At 36.1% G+C, this 20,423-nt stretch overlaps 1 protein-coding gene across 9 annotated transcripts in view; it reads left to right on the top strand.

The window, feature by feature from the left end:
- MGAT4C (MGAT4 family member C) overlaps window positions 1–20,423 on the top strand; it is a 336,587-nt gene that overhangs the window by 258,380 nt on the left and 57,784 nt on the right. For 5 of the 9 annotated variants that reach the window (XM_042017617.1, XM_042017612.1, XM_042017619.1 and 2 more), the window contains one exon: window positions 2,344–2,404. The exons of the other annotated variants lie outside the window; for them this stretch is intronic. The gene's annotated coding sequence lies outside the window, so the exon portion shown is untranslated. The remainder of the gene's footprint in view (window positions 1–2,343; window positions 2,405–20,423) is intronic. 9 annotated transcript variants of the gene reach the window in all.

The raw sequence follows: 20,423 nt of genomic DNA on the forward strand, positions 1-20,423 counted from the left end.
TAGGAATGTCAGTGCTTTCAGAATAGCATTGAAATGCAAACATTAATTTCATTCAGATTAGGTCATTTGCATGCAAACAGTTCAGACTTTAAGCTTATCTCATTACTCTCTCAAGCTTGTGATTTCTCTCCCTTTTACAGGTGCGTTTACATTTAATAAGATAACTCCCTTCATTGTATATAAGATGTGTGACCACTACATGGTTTCGGCATGATAGTAAATTGTTAATAACCATTTTTCTTGTTGTGTTCCAACACAGCCTTCTTAATTTGCCCCACTTGAAATAGGATATGTGGCAACTAGTCACATACCAGGATTTTGTTTCAGTTTCTTCTGAATATTTTCCTCCATTCCTCATCAGTGTTTTTTTTTCCAAATTGGATACTTTATTAGTGATCACCTGTAGTCCTTTTTGTCAGCAATATTTAATTGAATTAATTATTTTAAATAAAGACATTCATTCACATAGATTATATGGAGTTTTTATAGTCTGTCATCTGGTCTTCAAAATATGAGATGCAGAATTTTTTTACACTTCCCCATATCAAAACCTTCACACCTTGCACAAATTTCTAGTCTTATAACTAGATGTAAATACCTTGTAGATGACCCCTAAGCTTTGGACTTTGGAATCACTCAGAGGCCAAGATATGCTGAAGTAGAGACTTTGTGGTGGCTGTGAGATGACAGAAAAACTGGACCCAAAGAGGAAATTCTAGCCTCAACAATTTTCCCACAGAGTCATATCATGGATAGTGAAAGAAAATAGCATCTAGGAAGAGGGAGACAAACAGTCCTGATATACAAGTTTTTCAGTCTCAGAACTCTCTCAAGCCCTGTCCAGTCTGCCACAAACAGAAGGGAGAGAGGGAAGGTCATCAGCAAAAAGTGAAAATATTTTGAAAGTTTGTGATTTCTTCAGACTGTCGATAGCATAAGAATTTCCCTGTGGAATGGTACACAGCTGTTAAGGCAGAGTGGGAAGAGTGTGCACATGCCCTCAGCATGTGTCCTCAAGCCCTAAGTAGTGCTGAGTTTTGTTTGATTGCTGGCAGTTGATGGGGAGTAAAATGGAACAAAATGGGTAGAGAACATTTCAGTTGTGGAAATTATCTACGCAGAGCTCTGGATGAATGGGGAAGAAAAGGACAGATCTTCCCTTGTCTCTGTGTTTATAGTGGCAGGTGCCTCTTTGTGTTAACTTTCTTTTGATGACTGGTAGGGCTCTTTGTCTGGGCTGCTACAGTGCAAGGAATTGTTTATTGAATCTGCCCTTCATGCTGAGGACAACAATGCTTAAATAACTAGAGGCATTTAATCTTTCAAATAAAATAAGGCCACAGTTACAAGGAACATCCAAGAAAAGTAGGTAATTTTTTTGGTATTCCTAGAAGATGTTTGAGATAATTTATCAAATATAAGAGATTCATTTAGCTGTTGGGTTGTATCTATTAACGCTTTCTATCCTGCCATTGATCATATTTAAAAAGTTTTAGAGATCAAAAGTAGGTCAAGCTAATTTTTTAAACTTATTTCTACAGGAGTCAAAATATGAATGACAGTAAGGAAAGCAAAACAGCAATAGAGGTCACAGTCACCATTCATCCAAGGAAGCATATGAATTGGAACCAGATACAGAATAACAGATCTAAGGACAGAATTTCTGATTCACACATACATATAGAACAAAAGATAACAATTTATGTCAAGAGCATTAGCTAGTCACTTTTTCATTATCACTGAAATAATTTTCTGCTAAGAGTTTTCCCTGGGAGGATGTCCTGTCTATGTTCTGAGTTAGCAAGAAAAGAAGGATGCTTCTATGGTTTGAGTCATTTTCTAGGACTTGGCCTATATGCCTTCAACTATCCATTTTCTTACAATTTTTTGATGTGAATTTGTATAGCTTCCATGCGCATCAAGACCCATCTTTAAAAAGAAATAGTTAGACTTATAAGAGTACTATGAGGCTAATAATATGAAATATATTTATATATTTACAGAAATAGATATTCAAGTATTCATGTAAACAAGAAGGACTTTATATTTGCATGCACATACACAATATATTCATATTTATATTTGCATAGATATTATGATTGTGTATTTATAAAGATATGTATTTATATATTACCTATTTAATAATATTTTTCACTGTGAATATAACACCTTATTTATATAAAATAATAAATATATGAAACAACATGTACTAAAAAGCATATGTTCCTAATCTGATTGTCCATAAGTAATAACTTGCCTGTGGGAGTTTAAAATAGGATTACAAAGAAGAACAGTTAATATTAATTTCTGATTTTCTTATGAAGATTCTTTTCTGCTTTGCAGTTTACAATGGGAATGGTTTCAAATATATTGTCAATTTTGCTAATGAAGTCATCTTAATAAGGTACTGTGTGAAACTTTATTATTAACCCAAATATATTCTTCTGTTAGATTTTCATTCATTATGCCCTGCTCTAATAGACCTGTTAATAACATAAGAAAATCCATTTCTAAAGGCTAGAATGCAATGTTATTTTTTTATCTTAATGAGTTAAATTCATATTAAGTCAGACAAAAAATATAAGTGAAAATTATTTGTTAATGCCATTAATTTCTGATTGGACACACCATGATAGATTGCAATGTAATGTATACCTGAAATATTAAAAATCACTAAAAACATGAAATGCAACAATCTAACAATTTTAAGAACTTCCCCTGAAGCTTATAATTATCTGTGATTGTATCATCAAATGGCACTCTATATCAGCTCTTAATGAATATTTTTACTAAAAATATAATCAGTATTTTAGCTGGTTTCTTCTTTGTTCTGTTAGATACCTGTCCTAAATTCCCCCTGGATAGCAAATTCAAAGACTTCCTTAATTTCCCCTGCATAAAGAGAAATGTTCCCTTAGGTTTATTGAATTAAAAATAATCTATTAATTTGAAATCACCTATTTTCCACAGTGATTATAATGTGATACTTTTACTATTATAAAATTATCTTGAAATTCTGAATCTGATTTTTTAATTCCTGATGCATGCTTTTTCTATCTCTTTTTGAATTGGTTGCATTTATTTTGCAAACCATATTTATGTGAAACCCCTCCCATGGAGTAATGCTGGTATCTCTTCCTAAAACTGCAGAAAAAAAAAAATCTTTCTTTCACTCATTACAGAATTATATATACACATTTATTTCTGCCATACGAGAGAGAGTGTTTTCTTCATGTGCTCCCTTTCCCAGATTCTATTAAGTGTTCCTGGACATCCTTTAATACTTCTGTGTAAAATGATGACTTAGAATTTACTAATTCAAAGTATAAACTTGTAAGAAGCCAAGAGATAAGGCTTTGATTTAGAAGCATAGAAAAAATGTGTAGTTGGAAGGGATCCACAAGGATCATTGAGTCCTACTCCTGCCCCTACACAGGACACACCAAGAGTCACACCATGTGCCTGAGAGCATTGTCCAAATGCTTCTTGAAATCTGTCAGGATGGTGCTGTAGCCACTTCCCTTGGGGAGCCTGTTCCAGTGCCCGACCACCCTCTGGGTGAGAAACCTTTTTCTAATATCCAACCTAAACCTCCCCTGAAGGAACTTCATGGCTCTCCTTTGAGTCCTGTCACAAGTCACACGAGTGAAGACATTTGTACCCACTTTGTGAGGATGTTGAAGACCACAATGAGCCCTCAGTCTCCTCCAGGCTGAACAAAACAAGTGTCCTCAGCTGCTCCCCATACACCTTCCCCTTCAAACCCTTCACCATCCTCATGGCACTCCTTTGGATGCCCTCTCAGAGCTTAATGTCTTTTTTACATTGTGGAACCCAAAACTGCCCCCAGCACTTGAGGTGAGGCTGCCCCAGTGCAGAGCAGAGCAGGACAATCCCCTCCCTTGCCCAGCTGGCGATGCTGTGCCTGATGCGCCCCAGGACATGGTTGGCCCTCCTGGCTGCCAGGGCACTGCTGGCTCATGTTCAGCTTCCACTGACCAGGACCCGCAAGTCTCTTTCAACAGTGCTGCTCTCCAGCCTCTCATTCCCCAGTTTATACACACAACCAGAACTTCCCCATTCCAGGTGACACAACCAGGATTGTCCCATTCCAGGTGCAGTATCTGGCACTTGCTCTCATTAAATGACATATGGCGGGTGACTTCCTGTCACTCTACTTTATTGAAGTCTCTCTGCAGGGCCTCTCTGCCCTTAAGGGAATTGACAGCCTCTCCCAGTTTAGTGTTGTTGACAAATTTAGTTCATATTACTTTGAGTCCCACATCCAGGTTGTTAATGAAGATGTTGAATTGCACAGAGCTGAGGATGGACCCCTCTGGAACCCCTCTAGTGACCGGATGCTAGCCTGATGTCACCTCATTCACCACAAGTCTTTGTGCATGATCTGTGAATCAGTTGCTCACTCATCACATAACCTGGTTATCCAGCTGTGTGCTGGACTTTTTGTCCAGAAGGACACTGTGAGAGACACTATCAAAAGCTTTGCTGAAGTCCAAAAGGATTACATCTACTGACTTTCCTAGATCAGCTAGGTGGGATGCCCTGTCACAGGAAGAAACCAGGTTGCACAGGCAGGACTTTCCCCTCATGAAGCCATGCTGGCTGTGACCGATGACTGCTTTGTCCTCAAGGTGTTTTTTAATACCTCCCAGAATAATGTTTAGCATAATTTTACTGGGCACTGAAGTGAGACTCACAAGCCTGTAGTTTCTGATGTCCTTCTTCTTGCCTTTTAAAAGGAGGACAATGTTCACCAGCTTCCAGTCAGCTGGGACCTCTTCAGCTTCCCAAGACCACTCAAAAATAATTGAGAGAAGTTCTGTGACGATATCAGGTAGATTTTTGAGGATTCTTGGATGAATCCCAGCAGGCCCCATAAATTTGTAGGGATCCAGCTGTTATATCTTCTTTGAAATATTATTTCACAGACAACAAACAAAAGGTTTGCTTTTTGATTTGGTTTGGATTTTTTTGTATACTCAACATACTTATTTTCATCCTATTACTCTGGTAACGCATTCAGACATTTGTTCCCTGCTGAACTAAATGATGCATATTTTTGACTTTATTATTTCCTTATTATCAGAAATAAATTTACCTATCATTTAAAGATAATGTTCTAAATCTTCGAGGCAAATGCATATTCAGCCTAGAGATATTTCGCCTTCAAAATCCGGAAATATCAAAGATTGCCTCCTTTATCATTTTCGGGTATTGCAGTACCATTACCCAAAAATATCTTTTCCTGACATTTCAGTCTATCTTACAGGTTATAGTCTTCAAGAAACCTGCACACTCAGACTAAAGTGACTGCGATTCTGCAGTGGCCAAGTGGCTTGACAATTAAACTTGTCATTTACTAACGACAGAATGTCTCACGTGTTTGTTGACCTGCATCAATAGCCTGTCTTGTGGCCTGTGACTATGAATTAGCTCTCTGTGCTGAGCATTTTCTCAAATTTTATTTCAGGAAATAAAAAATTCTTTACATCCAGCAATAATCATTCCCACGTAGAAAGCCAAATATCTATGGCAGAACAACGGTCAGATATCAAGTAGCTGTTCTGGTGCGAATCACTTACTTCAGAGCAACAAGTTTATTTCTTTCCTTAAATAGCCCAAGTCCTGCCAACCCTCTAAAAGTTCGACTTTGAACTCAAAAGTAAACTGGTGGGTAGGATTAGAAGACACAGGAAAAGGACGGGGGCTGGAACACGGAATATTTAGAGCATAAATAGAACTGTTACCCTGCTGTGTGCTTTTGAAGCACTGCATACACATCACACCCTCACAAAATACCTGGGACTTGGATCTTTTAAGTTAGTGAATGCACATTGTTTTATAAGAGAGAAAGGACTGTGAGGCATGAAATAAGGACTAAGCTTCATGATGAATGATACTCTGTTATCAGCAGTTATTGATTTTGACACTATCAGTGAAGAAATTCTTTATCAAAGGATAAGAAAAAAATGATAAAATAGTGACCTTAAATGCTCCTTCTGGAAAAACAGAAAATGAAACGTAAGGTATTTTGTGAAAAGAAGTTGAAATACAAAGTATTTTATGAAGAACATTAACAAATAAGAGGTTGTATGCCTCACTGAAACATTCAACTGACTGCTGGTGCCTGCAATGTGGAAGCATTAAAAACACTTCCATATAAAGCCAATTATAATTAATGAGTGTTGTTGTAATAGGAAGAATAAGGAGAATAATTAAACATATACAAAGTTATGGCTTTAAAGAGAAATGTGTTTCATAAACTTAGAGCTTATCAGCAATCCCAAATGAGGTAGGCTGTTTGTTGCTATCAAGCATTTTAATCGTGCATTTGCTGGTTTCTGACATTACAGTAATATCAAGAACAAGATGAACCTCAGGGGAAGTTTATGCTCAGACCACTGACTTAGAAAAGTGTTTTAAAAAAACTTGCTGTGATAGGGAGGCAAGGGAAACGAGCTACAGGTAAAATTCAGAACCTTTGTGAAAGCTAAAATACAGAAAGGAATATTAAGATGAAAGTAAGGGTTTAGAAGACTACAGTGGATATTTCAGATGCTGCTGATATCTTATGTGACATGTTCAGGCATATACTGAAAAGAGACACCAGTAACCATGAAAATGAAGAGGGGGATTTTTTGAGGATACAGTTCTACAGCTTCCTGTCCATAAAATGAATTGCATGCTGCATGTTTACAGAATCAGTCATGTCCTGAGGAATGTGAAAAAAAAAAAAGAGGCCAAAAATGAGAGACTGGTAAGATATCTCAAAAAAATATATTTTATGGTTTGGTATAGAAAAAGAAGATAGAATGAGATACTAATGATTTGGGAGGGGTTTGTAGGAGTCTCAATATAAAGAAGAGTGACTATCAAATATGAGTGAATTTCCCAAACACAAAAATTACAAACTTTTAAGTCACAAAAATTGTAATTCCAGAAACATAGGACATATACAAATAGAAGCTTTGAGCTAACATTTTCAGATGCTGATCTGATTTGTGAGTAGGGAGTAAAAAAATTGAAGAAACTTAAAAGTTAATGAGAACAAAAAGCTTAATATTTTACAGCATTCATGATAAATTATTTAAGGCAGGAAAGGATAAACCAAACAATGTTTTGCCCTTTAGTTCTGTATTTTGAAATCCTGAAAGTAAATATAAAAAACTTGAAGTTATGCAAAAATATGATGTAAAACCACTGCAAAGCATCTTACCTCAGTGCAGTCAATAGAATGATATTTATATATCTATATTATAAAAAGGGATTATAGGACAGAATATTATTTGCAACACCCAGTAATCTGTTCTATTCACTCTACAGTAATTATCTACAGTAGATGGCACCAATTTGGAAAGTTTAAATATCTTTGAGTACTATTTATTACTAACAACTTAATAAGAAAGCATGACTATAGTAGAAATTTACTTTATTATCCTGCAGACAATTTTTAGGTTAAAAAAGACTATACACTATAACACTACAATGCTACAATGTCATTATCTATAAGAAAAGAGAACTTATCACTTAATAAATAGAAAGACAACTATAAACTACTTAAAAATATTAAGAATACAGAGGCAATTTTTTAAAACAGAGAAAAATGATAAAAGAAAATGATCTAAAGAATTCAGAGCTCTTTGAAAAACTAAATAGAGCAAAGCAGTGAAATGCCTACAATATGATTTGTCAGGGCCTGCAGTTAACAGTGACAAAAGCTAGACTAGCTAATTATTTAATTGAAGAGCATTCCTCTTTTTCTCCCTCAGGGAAAGGGAGGGCAGGACTTTTAACAGGAGTAGAAAACTCTTGACGTGGATTAGCAGAAGGGAGGGCACAATTATGACAGAACCTGAGATCCTCCAGAGCTTAATGGCATCTAATATAAAGACGCTTTCAAAAAGAAGGAGCAGTTTGGATGCATGGAGCTCCTTTGTAGGACAGGTGACAAACTGCTTGACAGCTTGTGTGGTAGAGTAAGAGAAGAGGGGAATGGCAAATACTCTGCCTGGGAAGGAATAACAGCTTCCTTTCTTTCTATCTGGAAAGAATAACATTCTTGCCAGATAATAGGACTGGCTGGGGAGAAGCTCTGCTGAAAAGTCCCTGATGCATGTGGCAGAGAGAAAGCTCAATATGAGCTAGCTGTGCTCCCTGATAGCAGAAAAGACCAATGGCATCCTAGACTGCCTTAATTATCTTCTTTTAATAGATATTCTTTGACATAATAGTAATAATAATAATAATAATAATAATAATAATAATAATAATATAAAATGCCCAGATTTCAGGCCTCCTCACTACAAAAAATAAATTGACAGACTGAGTGAGTTCAGTGAAGCCACCAAAACCATCAAGCAGTTGGGACATCTGACCTGAAAGGATAAAGTTGAGGGTCTGACATTGGTGTTGTCTGGAGTGAAAGGTTTTGAAAGGATGTAACAGTGGCTCTCCATGAAAGTGGATGAGGAAACAGAGCCTCCACAGTGCATGGTGGGAGGACAAGAGACAATGGGTATAAAAGAATTGAGGGAGGCTCCTACTGGATGTGAAGAGAAACTCTTTTCCTGTCAAGCAATGAAACAGATTCCACAGAGAGGTGAGCAGTCAACACCCAACTGGATACAGCCCTAAGCAGCCTGGTCTGACCTCAGAGCTGACCCTTCTTTGAGCAATAGATGGGATTAGGGACTATGTGAGGACACCTGATGCCTGAATTATCCTAGAAATAGTCTCTACATATGAACTTTATTCTGCTTCCATTTTGCTTCCATACTTTTTGAGGAAGAATCCTAGGGAGAAAGTAGTAACATTTCCAAAAAATCACTTAGGGTGATGCTTAAAGATTTTTAGTTTTTTATATATTTTTCATATATTTGTAACTTTGTAGATTGTTAATATGTAGTTATTACTTCTAGTACTTTTCCTGCCCTCTCCCATAGTTTAACAAACCATTACTAATACTTTCTTGAAATTCTGTTTAGTCTTGCCTTTGAGTCTAGCAAGGACATTTTGTTTTGCACCACACATCATACACAAAATAAAGTGTAGGGCTAAAAGATCGGGGGGGTAGGGGGGCAATGGGGAAAAACCTGGGGGGAAATTACCTAACCAACTGCTTTTCTAGTTGGACAATGTTTGTTAGATATACTAATTAACTAACCTTATAAAATTGTAGAAATACTGTATCACTGTATACCACCATATTGTGCACCTGAAAACTTTCAATTAAAGATTTGCTTCTATACTATCATTTCAGTACTGTTTGGAAAGGGTTTGTGTTTTATTTCAGGCAACAAATGAGGAGTGATTTGGGTTTATTGCTGCACTTCTTGCTGTCAGGCCATGACTCCTGACCTAGGGAAATAAAAGTGTGGATTGCGACAGTGTTTCAGCTCCTTTCTTCTGGCTTTGGTTGTTCAGTTATGGAGGATTTTTTTACATTGTTTTAGTTTGGGTGTGGGGTTTTTTAGCGATTTTTGGCACTTACTCATTTTCGTTTGGGTTGAAACCACAAGTTACTTAGCAGGTCATTGAATATTGTTAAATACTAGGAACAGGTCTGAAGAGTGAAACTCAGTTTTGACACGTGGGGTTGAAAAGAGCTAAAGAGCAATTGGAAATACAAAAGGGAAGATAAGTGAAATAATTAAGAGAGGGCAACTGATGAAGTGCAACACTGATAATTGATAACCCATGGTATAGGAGTGAGACTCCAGACATGGAAAACTGGTTTTCCAAAGTCATAGAGACATATGATCAATAAAATTCAGAGTAAGAATGTGGTAAGAGATTTTGTCTATGTTAAAGGTATTAACCTTAAGAGAACCTGGCATCAAGCTTTTAATAAATAAGAACAATGTGCATATCCTGAAAACAGAAAACTATCTGATTACAGTAGTGCATGCTTATGTACACATACACTCTTGCACATATAGAGTAAATAATTCTCTAGAACATTTCAGAATGATTGGTCTGTGCATGTGTATTATATTTACAACCATGCTGTTGAAGTATTTTAGCACAAATTCTGTCGCTATGATGAAATATTTAGCTGGAGTGATGGCACTTGGTATACATCATTGGAGTAGCAGCTATTAGTGTTATGTAGTACATCATCAATGTGACAATTTTGAGAGGGCGTGTAATATATAACCAGAAAAGTCCCATTTGGACATCAATATGTGGCATTTACTGGTATTAATAATGCAGTGGTTTTAGTTTCACACAGCAAATAGACATAATTCTGATTCTAAACATCAGTGAAGTTCCTGTAAATAGTGCCACAGCAGCTTCTACCATGCAGTGACCTTCGTGATAAGAAATGATTCTCAGCCTACAGTCTATATATACTGATTACCACCACCCACACTGCTGTGTGGGTGAAAAACCCACCATCAACACAAGAAAAAAAAAAAAAGTCAAAACCAAATAAGGCAAAATATTATAAAATGAAATCAAATACAAACACAACTGGTCAGCCATTCCATCGGCAGAACAGTGTGGTATATGGTATGAATTATTCTGCGAGTAAAAAGGATCAGTGAGAGCAAAATGAACAGCCTTGAAAAATAAAAAAACCCCTTGATGGTTGTGGAAATCAACATACAACATAGATGATATACCTTCATTATTTAAACACCAAGTCATGAAAATAGGAGATTCCAAAATAAACTCAAAGTATTAAGGAAACTTCTCGGTCTGAGCATTCATGAGACTGTCAGTCACCCTCCCAGCACCAGAGACTTTCACTGCTGAGACCGAAGCCCCTTCGGCGGGGGCAGCTCCAGTGAGCCCACGGGTGCCCCTCTTGGCTCCCTGCACACCCCACTCACACAGTCAGACCAGGTTTCCTGACTGGTTTAACCCCAGGTTTTCCATAGCAAAGTCTGAGATGTCTCATTCCACAAAGCCATTTGTTCACAGTGCAGTAACCCAGAAACAGCCCGAGCTGGTGCCTCCGAGGAGAGACCCCCAACAAAGGAGCCCTGGGCTTTTACACCCTCACAGTCTACCCAGGCTCAACTCTCACTTTTCCTCCTGAGGCCTCCCTTCCTGCTGTGTCTCCCAGTGTCCACCCACCTGGCTGGCCCCACCTACTTTGTGCCATTTGTCGACCAAAGGGTTGGCACTTCATGGCCTCTTTTCTCGGGCTCCCACCCAGAGCTTAACCTGCATCTCAGTCTGCAGTTTGCTAATAGAGGCTAACTGCACCAGATGTATCCCTCAACAAAAGGAGTGGTGAATGTATCAGGATGGAGGGGTTTTCAGCCACTGGGAGCTGGCAGAAGGGGGTTTTACCCCTCGTGTGCCGACACAAAGAAGCCCGGAGGTCAACGCTGAAACCCCTCTGGAAGGCGGCACTCAGTGCCCAGCACACAATGAAAAAGGAGTAGAGCTCCTCACCCAAAGGGGCTGTATCTTCCTGTCACCGTTATGCAGGCACGCAGGGAAAGGGAAAGAAGTAAAGAGAGGGGACTCTCCGTATGTGCTCCACACAGGACTATTCCTGTAAAAAGACAGGGATGAAGTAGCCGATTGGTGGGGGGTGTCCAGGGATCTTATACTGGGTATGGAGTAGGTGGGGAAAGGGATCTCAGCCAATGGGATAGGGACAAGCAGGTGGGGTTGACAGCAAGGGAATCAACGGGAACAATGCATAGGAGGGACTCAGGGAAGGATCCAATGGGGCGTCGACAAACAGGGAACTTTCTAGAAGTAATACGAATTAAAGAAGGAAAACGAGTATACATAACTTCATACATAACACAGGGAGACAAAATATTAACCAATCGGGGAAAACATGCAAAAGAAAGAACAAGGGAATCATGGGTTCTCACCGTGACTGAAGTTACATGCTAAACTTGGGTTACCGACCACCACAGCTGGTTGTCTGAGCTCTTTTCAGGAGAAGGAGTGGCTGGAGCCACCTGCACTGCCACATTAGGATATAATTTTTGTTCCTTAAAACTGCATATATTTTGTGGTATCGATTAAAACTGATATTCTTTTTCTTTAACCATAAAAACTTATGTTTGCTTATCTCAGTTATTTCTGAAATTTAAACTTTAAAAATGGTCTGAGTATTGAGTTTAGTATTACAAATATATTGTCAAATCAGCACTGCATCTGAGAATCTTTACTACTCAGTCTTACCTCTGAAAAAGAGCATCAGGCTTACAAAATCATGGAATAACTCTAGTGGGAAGGGACCCACAAAGATCATCAAGATCCCTGTTATTCACAGGACTATCTACAAATAAATTTTCCAGAAAGATTAAGGAAACAGCTAACATAGAAGTCTAGTCAGTCCAAAGAAAATGTAAGGCTTCTAGATACAAAGAAAATAGTCTTTGAGTCTTTGACCACAAATATATCCCAAAATACTTCCTGTGTTAATATTATTTTCCTCCTTAAAGCAATATAAATTTTTCTTATGTTACTGTGTACATTGTTTTTTACTCTTGATTTAAAACATGGTACCATAGCTGTAACTGTAGAAATTAACGTATTATAGAACTATAACCCAGCAACATTTAAATGAGCAATGGCTGAGGTGGAATCTAATAGCAAGTGAAGACAATGCACAACAGCCTTGCACTTGTTCAGCACATCTCCTAAGAATCTAGTCCACAGATCTTCCATAAGTCCTATGCCTCAAATACCTCTTCCACCTTAATACTGTTTGTACCTCCATCATCTGTACAAAACAATAGCAGCAACAAAACCCAACAACAAAACAAATGTATTTTTTACCACTGTATTTTGAGTTATATCTGATGGTAAAATTCAGTTCTAATAGCCTTACTTGAAGGATTTCAGTGATTTTTAGTAGATTTGTGTCATGCTCTAAAGACCTATCATTTCTTGATTGGAGCTTAAATTTTTAAAACCAAGGTTTTTCAGCATTGAATCTAAATTTCCTTCTTCCTGCTAAAAAAGTTTCCTACTGAAGATGGCTTCAGCATTTGTTCCTTACATTTGGGCATTCTTGAACGAAACAGGACAGGCAGCCATTTAGCTGAATATATGAACCCAGTACTGAATGTTCTGCAGTGTAATTCTTTCCTTGACTAATAAACTGGTGACTTCATTAAGCAACACGTTACACAATGCATATGTTGCACTCTGTACTGACAATAGAGTTTTCTGATGGCTAGCAATGTTCCATATCTAATTTTACCCTTAGAGACTACCTACAGATTGCTCGTTTACATATCTGTACCTCCAACTGTAAAGCTTACTTTCTGATAAATTATCAGTTAAATGTGTCAGAGAAAGCAGGCATAAAAAATATGTGAAAGATGAGTGAAGAAAATACATCGAAAGTTCACATGAATAACATTAAAAGGTTTTGCATAATGTTTATTAAAATATTCTCACATCTTTCATATAATTTTTTAACCTTCAGTATTATCTAGCTGGAATGTGTCCCATTTGGAAGACATGCAAAAACATTGTATGAATACGAATTTAAGAAATGTGCAAATTTTAGCATTATGCATATTTGTAATTTCTTGTCCTTTGCCATTATGCTAAAGGAAAATATGCATTTTAATGTTTTTAACAAAATAACAAAGATAATTCTTACTAATCAGAAGAAGGCGTTCACTCTAAACTGATATTTACGTATTCTTCGTGTTTTCAGTTTGACTTGATAACAACCATAATGATACAAATAAATAGATTCCAGGTACCTAAATGCACAGATCACTTTAAATGAGTTTCGGTTAAGAACTAAATTTAAAAAAATGGTTATTTCATGTAATTACATGTGACTTTTAATCCTAGGTATTTTTAAGAAATGAAGGTTGAAAGCAAATGTGTTATTTTTTGCTCTATTTCAATTTGAAGGTTTTTTTGATTGGTTTTGTTTTTACTCTTTAACCTAAAATTATTTATAATAAAAACTATGTCCCATCCGATAGCACAACAAGGAAAATGACCAAACACTGACACACAATTAGGTGCTTATTTCAATGTCATTTACCAGCTATTTCACATCAGTGAACGGAGACTGTGATTTTTGGAAAATAAATGGTGATTTATAGTGTAATTAAATAAATACATTTCAACAATTGTCTAGCTAATAAATCATGAAGAACCCTTTTTTAACTATTTCTTTTATTCTTTAATTATTGATGGTCATGTCTTCTGTTGTAATATCCTTCTAAAACACTGTTAAATATGATGTAAAATAATGTCATATTATTGAGACAATAAATAGTAAGTGCCATCAAAATAGCTCAGAATATATTAATGCCTTTATGTTTCTTTGTTTGTTACCAAATGCCAGTCTGCTCTGCCCTTGTCTGGTCTATTTCTACTTTTCTTTCCTATTCCGATCTCCCACCCTCAAATATTTCAACTACTGTACAGGTTTGACCTATCTCTTTTCAAATGATGTGCTACTCCTAATATTAATGAAAAATAATTAATTTTAACTTCTGTACAACTCACGTATTGCAGCTCTGGTATTTGAGTCTGGTGAAAAACTCCTTTCCTTGCGCCCTTTTTTTCCTGCTGCTCATCATTGCTTCCTTAGATATCAGAGCTACTCTCCTCTGAATGCATTAGTCACTCATGAATAATGGCATAAAAGCTTGTCAATGCTGTAGAAGAAGAGACCTTTATTACACTTTTCTAACAACCATTAATATTTCTTATATTCAGCAGTTTTCTGATATTCTTTTGTGAAAGGATGAATCATGACTACATGGCAAAATGGCATGGGGTCTGCAACTATTACTGCTTTAATTAATGTAGCTGAAATGCAAAGAAGCAGAAAAATATATTTCCTCTGTGTCTGATGGGAAATTTCTAGGTTTTCAACACCTCTTATCTGCTTTCATTGAGTTCATAAACCCTAATTAGAGCAAAAGTCTAGCGTGATGGTCACATCATTTTTCCTGATCCCTGTGTCTGAAGGACAGCAAGACTGCACAAATATCAAATTATATCCTTCTTCATGGGAAATATCATCAGAATTATTTTTCACATAGTAACAAAAAAGAAAATTTAAAAAAAATTACTGCCCTAGTTCTTCTTCATAAGGCTGTATAAGGGGTTATACTTAAAAGGCGTGGTCCATAGATGCTGAAATTCATGGTGGAAGGCAGCGAGGGTGGGGAGGAGGAAAGAAAAGTAGCAAAGCTAGTGTTTCCTTGTAATCTAATGACTCATTCAGAATACAAATGTATACTCCCAAAGTGACTTGCGGATTTTTCTCTAAGGATACATAGCACAAATAGGAAGAGATGACAGTGATCCAAATGTATTGTCTTAAGAAAAACCTTGATACGCTTTATGTACTACATGTACTCATTGACCGCACTCTGATTAATTCATTGAAAACTTGTATTTAGTGTTTTCTCATTAAATATTAAGGCAATCTTAAAGTCTTACTATACTTGGAAGGCAGTCAGTCAGATTTTCTACCATGAAGGATCAATTCAGTCTTGTTGAGGAGAACTCTGAAGCTACATGCAAGGAAATGTAATTTGACTCTAAAAAAGCTTCTCAGAGAAATTAATACAGAGGTACTTTGCAGACAACTTAAGCCTTCAGGCGCATGACCAGAACAGCTTGTCCATGAATGATATAAAAGTTTCTACTTTACCTTTCCCAGCAGCAGTAGTCAATATGACTGCCTCCCAGGCAAAAGATTGTACTAACGTGCCTGAAGGCAGGTCAATACAGACAGACATATGTCTATAAAAATCTAAACTCAAAGTGTTCATGTTCTAGCAAGAAACTATTTCAGAATACATCAAGAGAGAGAATATATCTAAAGCAAATTTGTTAGCATATAACTTCTCTGAGGCTTAATAGATCAATAGACAGTTTTCTACTGTCACTTATAATGTGTATAACAACGTCAGAAGTGTACATCCATAAAATTTTTAGTAATTTAAAACTAAATTTAAATTCCTTTTTAAGCCTCAAAAAATTTGAAAAGTAGCAAAAATAGATCAATAACAAAAACTGACACCTTCGCTTTATAAAGTGTTGTCAGGTATGGTATAAGCTCTACAAAACAAGAGTTTAAAAAAAAGTGTAAGAAATGATCAAGCTTATTGATACCATTATTCTTGCAGTTACCCCTTCTCCCTTTCTCCACCATGCTCTGGGTAGGGTGGGGGGAAAGAAAAAGGAAGTAAATAAGCACTTCCTAAGAGCTCTTGTATTCCACTTCCACTGCCCATAAAGACAATTGTTGTCATTTAAGGTAATGCACCTTGTAACCCCATATTTCTACAAGCCATTATGTAAAAGATAGATAAATATTTTTAATAGAGAAGACAAATATCCAAGTATATTTCCAGTATACTTTTCATTTATAGCTGGTAGTAACTGAACTGGGTTTTAAAATCATTATTTTTCAAACAGCAATCCTTCATTTTGTAAATATTTTTTTTTCTATAGAAATAAATGCTATATATTTATATCCCATCAGGCATCTTGTCTTGAAAAATATAATGTAAATTAAGGTATGTCACTTCAGGAGAAGCCTCATGGGAGACACACAAAAAAACAACAAGCAGTAAAAATAGAGAGATTTTTTTAGTATTTCAGTTTCCCATAGCAACACACCTTTTGGCCCACTTTAAAATATTTTTTCCATTTTTACCTGATTTTTGATTTTCAAAACTAAGCAAGAAAAGGAAATAGTCATTACTGAGACCTATCTGAAACTTGATTCCTAAAAGGATTGACTGAACACAAAGGTGCATGGAGCGGGGTTGTGTAAAGCCTAGAGCAAGTTTTGTGTATGTATAAAAATGTAATGGCAGTATCTATGTCTACTTTGTTTTGGCGTTTTTTAAAAATTATCATACATGCCTTATATAATCATATATAACTTTATCAATACTAAAAAAAACCCACAGAAAGTAAAGATAGATCAGGTAGATCTAAATATACTGTAACTATGTCACTAAATGTTAAAATGTACAACAATGAAAAAAAGTTTGTTTGGTCTCCTAGACTAGTTTCATTGTAATAGACAATTGAGTCAACATAGAGTTGCTCAATTTTTTCTCCAATGAAATTAACTGGGATCTAACACATCAGTTGAAAATGTATTTCTGGGAAACTGGAAGAAATTTTCAACTGTCACTGAACTGAAAATTGAAGAAAAAATTACCACAAGAAATGTTTTGTAATGGTATTGTCCCTTTCTGACTTCCCTTGTGAGCCTGTCTTCAGAGAGAATTGCAACACAGAGCTGAGCTCTGACTCTAGCCTGTTCCTACTCTCAGCTGCGAAACACAGGGCACTTGATGTACATTTGTAAGACAGGCTGGACCTTGGTGACCAGTGCTGTTCTCTCCTTCAACCACATCCTGGAGGCTCTGCAAGAAATAGCTTTTTTTTTTTGTCTGGTATTTGTGGTCTCAGTGATCCCTGACGGCAACATATGGTGATAAAAAGTGAACCAAACTTTTACAGAACTTAGTACTTTTCTGTAGGGTGCTTGGTGTCTCTCAGGATGTTCACCTAGCTTGACTAGTTATAGCTGCATATTATGTTGGCAGAAAGAGGTAATATCAACCTTAGAGATATTTGAATGAAAATACTGAATAATGGAATTCAGTGACCAAAGAATTCATGCTATGACATCTGATATTGAAGCGCTCCCCATTTTCCCATAGTCTACTTATAGTCTGCAGATGCTGATAAATATTAATAGTAGTTGAGCAATCCCCATTTTTCTATTTTATCTTAAACAACCTCCATCCTTGATATTTTTCCTGCTTTTCTACTGTTTAATGACAATTTATATACTTAGTTTACATTCTGTGCTCCTCACTGATATTTATCCAAATAAGCAATTGCAGCGGTTTCGGTTAAATTTTGATTGTATTTGTCAAACAGTATTTTAACTTCTACGTCATTTAGATTGCTGAAGAAGCATACCTATTTTCAAATTATTTAGACAATAATGGCACAAACGGATACCCCAGAAAATATCCGGGGTGGTAATTTAAAAATTTTAATGAATTTCTGTCTACAAAACTGTCTTTCAAAAGTTAACCTTCAGGCTCTTATGTTATTAAGTAGCCAGAGACGCTAAGTATTTTTTTAAAGTCTTATAAATCTACTAATAGATTATAAAGTTATTTTTGCTCTGCAGCTGTGCAGCAGACATGGCCATAAGTGTAATGGAAATACACATTTGCATACCTAATCCACACTGCTTTATATTGGATTAAAGATTTTTCCATCAATATAGCATTCAAACTAAAATGAAAAGTTTAATTTGCCATTCATTAAAGAGCTATGTACCCATTCGGTTTATCATAGTGTTTGGGGTTTTTTCCCTAAAATATTCATTGATTTTTTTTTTTTCATTACAACTGCAGTTTGATTTTTCAAACATATATTTACTCACTAGAACTAAACTTTATGTCTAGGAAATTAATCCCTTGATAGTTAAATTGTAAGTAGACTTGATGGTGCCATGATAGCTCTTGAAGAGGCACATTACAGATGTCAAAAGCAACTGTTTCTTACAAATAAAAAGCTAATCTTCAGTGCAAGTCTAAGAAATATTCTTCTCCCTTTATAAATCTGCAGCAAAAACTCAGTCATTGCACTTGCAGTACACTTTCCCCAAATGGACCTCTATTCTTTACACTGGAACTGGTTCATTTTTAACTGTCTTATTAAAAATTGTACTGTCAGGTATTGTCTCTGTTGATTATCAAATAACTTTGGGGCCACAAAGGCTCTGGTAGTCAGGAAACTGGTAAGGAATTTACAGTACTGTAACACCACAGTGTTTAAATGTGGCTCGGTAAAGATGTAGTTTATAAAAATGTGATGGATTATGGAAGAAAAGTTGATGAAAACACTAAGGAGGAAAGGAAACTATTTTTAAAAGAAATCCTATATCTGCAAAAGAATTTTAAGATGCATTTTTCTGTTTTTCTATAATATTCTTTAAAGCTAACTTTAGTAAGCATGATGTATAATATCAGTGACTAAACTTTATACTGCAAAAATAATACTGAAACACTTCAGTAGCCTCTGCGTGTCACACGCAAATTACTACTTTCCAATCAGTAGGGATTTTAAACTAAAATTGATATTCTGGAGCTGTATTACACAATTTGTGCTACAGATATTATATATTCAAATCATAGATATGAGCTCTAGAGAAACAATTACAATACATGCTGCAAATGCATATTAAAACACAAGTTCCATTAACAACCATGCTTTAAAAGGAGACATAACCCAGGCTTCAATTTTGCACCTGCAGTCATTTCCAGAATCAACAGGATGGTCACATAATTGCAAAACAGATGATTGTGTTTGTGTTGCAATAGTTAATTTTCAGGTTCAGTCATCCAGTTGCATATTTAAATGCTGTAATTTGTGTCAACAATTCTGAATGAATATAAGATTTCCAATACAAAATTTATTTTGCTTTTGCCAACAGGGCCTTGATATCTATGCACTATATTGTCTTCAGGTTCATTGTTGGTTGAAGGAAAGGGGGAGACTTGCAGTGATATATAAAAGGACATTTGGTGTTTTATTCATTGGGGTTTTTAAGCCAAGTATGCATTTCTGGTGAAATTTCAAATTATTTTTTGTTGCATTTATATAAACTGACAAATATGGGGTTTCAAATATGTATAAAAAATATTTGGGGATACGGAGGGTCCAAAGCAGGTTAAAGCTACTTACAAGTTTTTTTCTTCCAAATTTCCAATGTTAGAATTTTCTTAGACCATTTTGACTACCTTCATTACACCTCAGAAGCTGGCTTACTGCTATTAGCCATTTGACTGTGAGCATGTTTTTTCTGCAGACCAGCTGTGGTGTGTTGGAGGTGCTCACTTCTGTGCTGGATACAAAAAAACCCTGTGCTATCAACAGATCCTCCAGTATCCCTTACTTTAAGATAGTTCTGTACATAGCATACACAAAATCTCAAAATACTGCCTTAAATTTAGAAGAAGGGTTAGACGAAATGTTCTGGAGCTTAATGGAACACTATTTGTTAGTGAAACTTGGCTTTGTCAGAAAAGTTCCAGTCAAATTTCTCACTTCATGTTATTTGACCTTTGAGTTGCCTCTTGGAATGTTTCTTGTAAAGATTGTAACTATGAAGATGAAAGACTACCCAGCCATTGCCTACACTCATGTTTTTAGCAATCAATGAATGGATTAACTACATTTGCGAACAGATGGGTTATTCTGAATACAGTTTTGTGTTGGTCTTCCACATGACCAAACCACAGACTACTTACTTCAATGAAACACATTAACAAGAATATTTGACTTTGTGTTTGCTAGTTATTCACAGCTACCAAGCCATAGCTCAGCTATAGAAAGACGAACATGACCTCTTTAGGAGAAGCACTAAATGCAGTGATTCTGCAGTGCAG

This window comes from Corvus kubaryi, unplaced genomic scaffold (assembly GCF_017639235.1).
Source record: "Corvus kubaryi isolate FWS band 111438036 unplaced genomic scaffold, C.kubaryi_AGA036_p1.0 137, whole genome shotgun sequence".
NCBI classification, from domain to species: domain Eukaryota; kingdom Metazoa; phylum Chordata; class Aves; order Passeriformes; family Corvidae; genus Corvus; species Corvus kubaryi.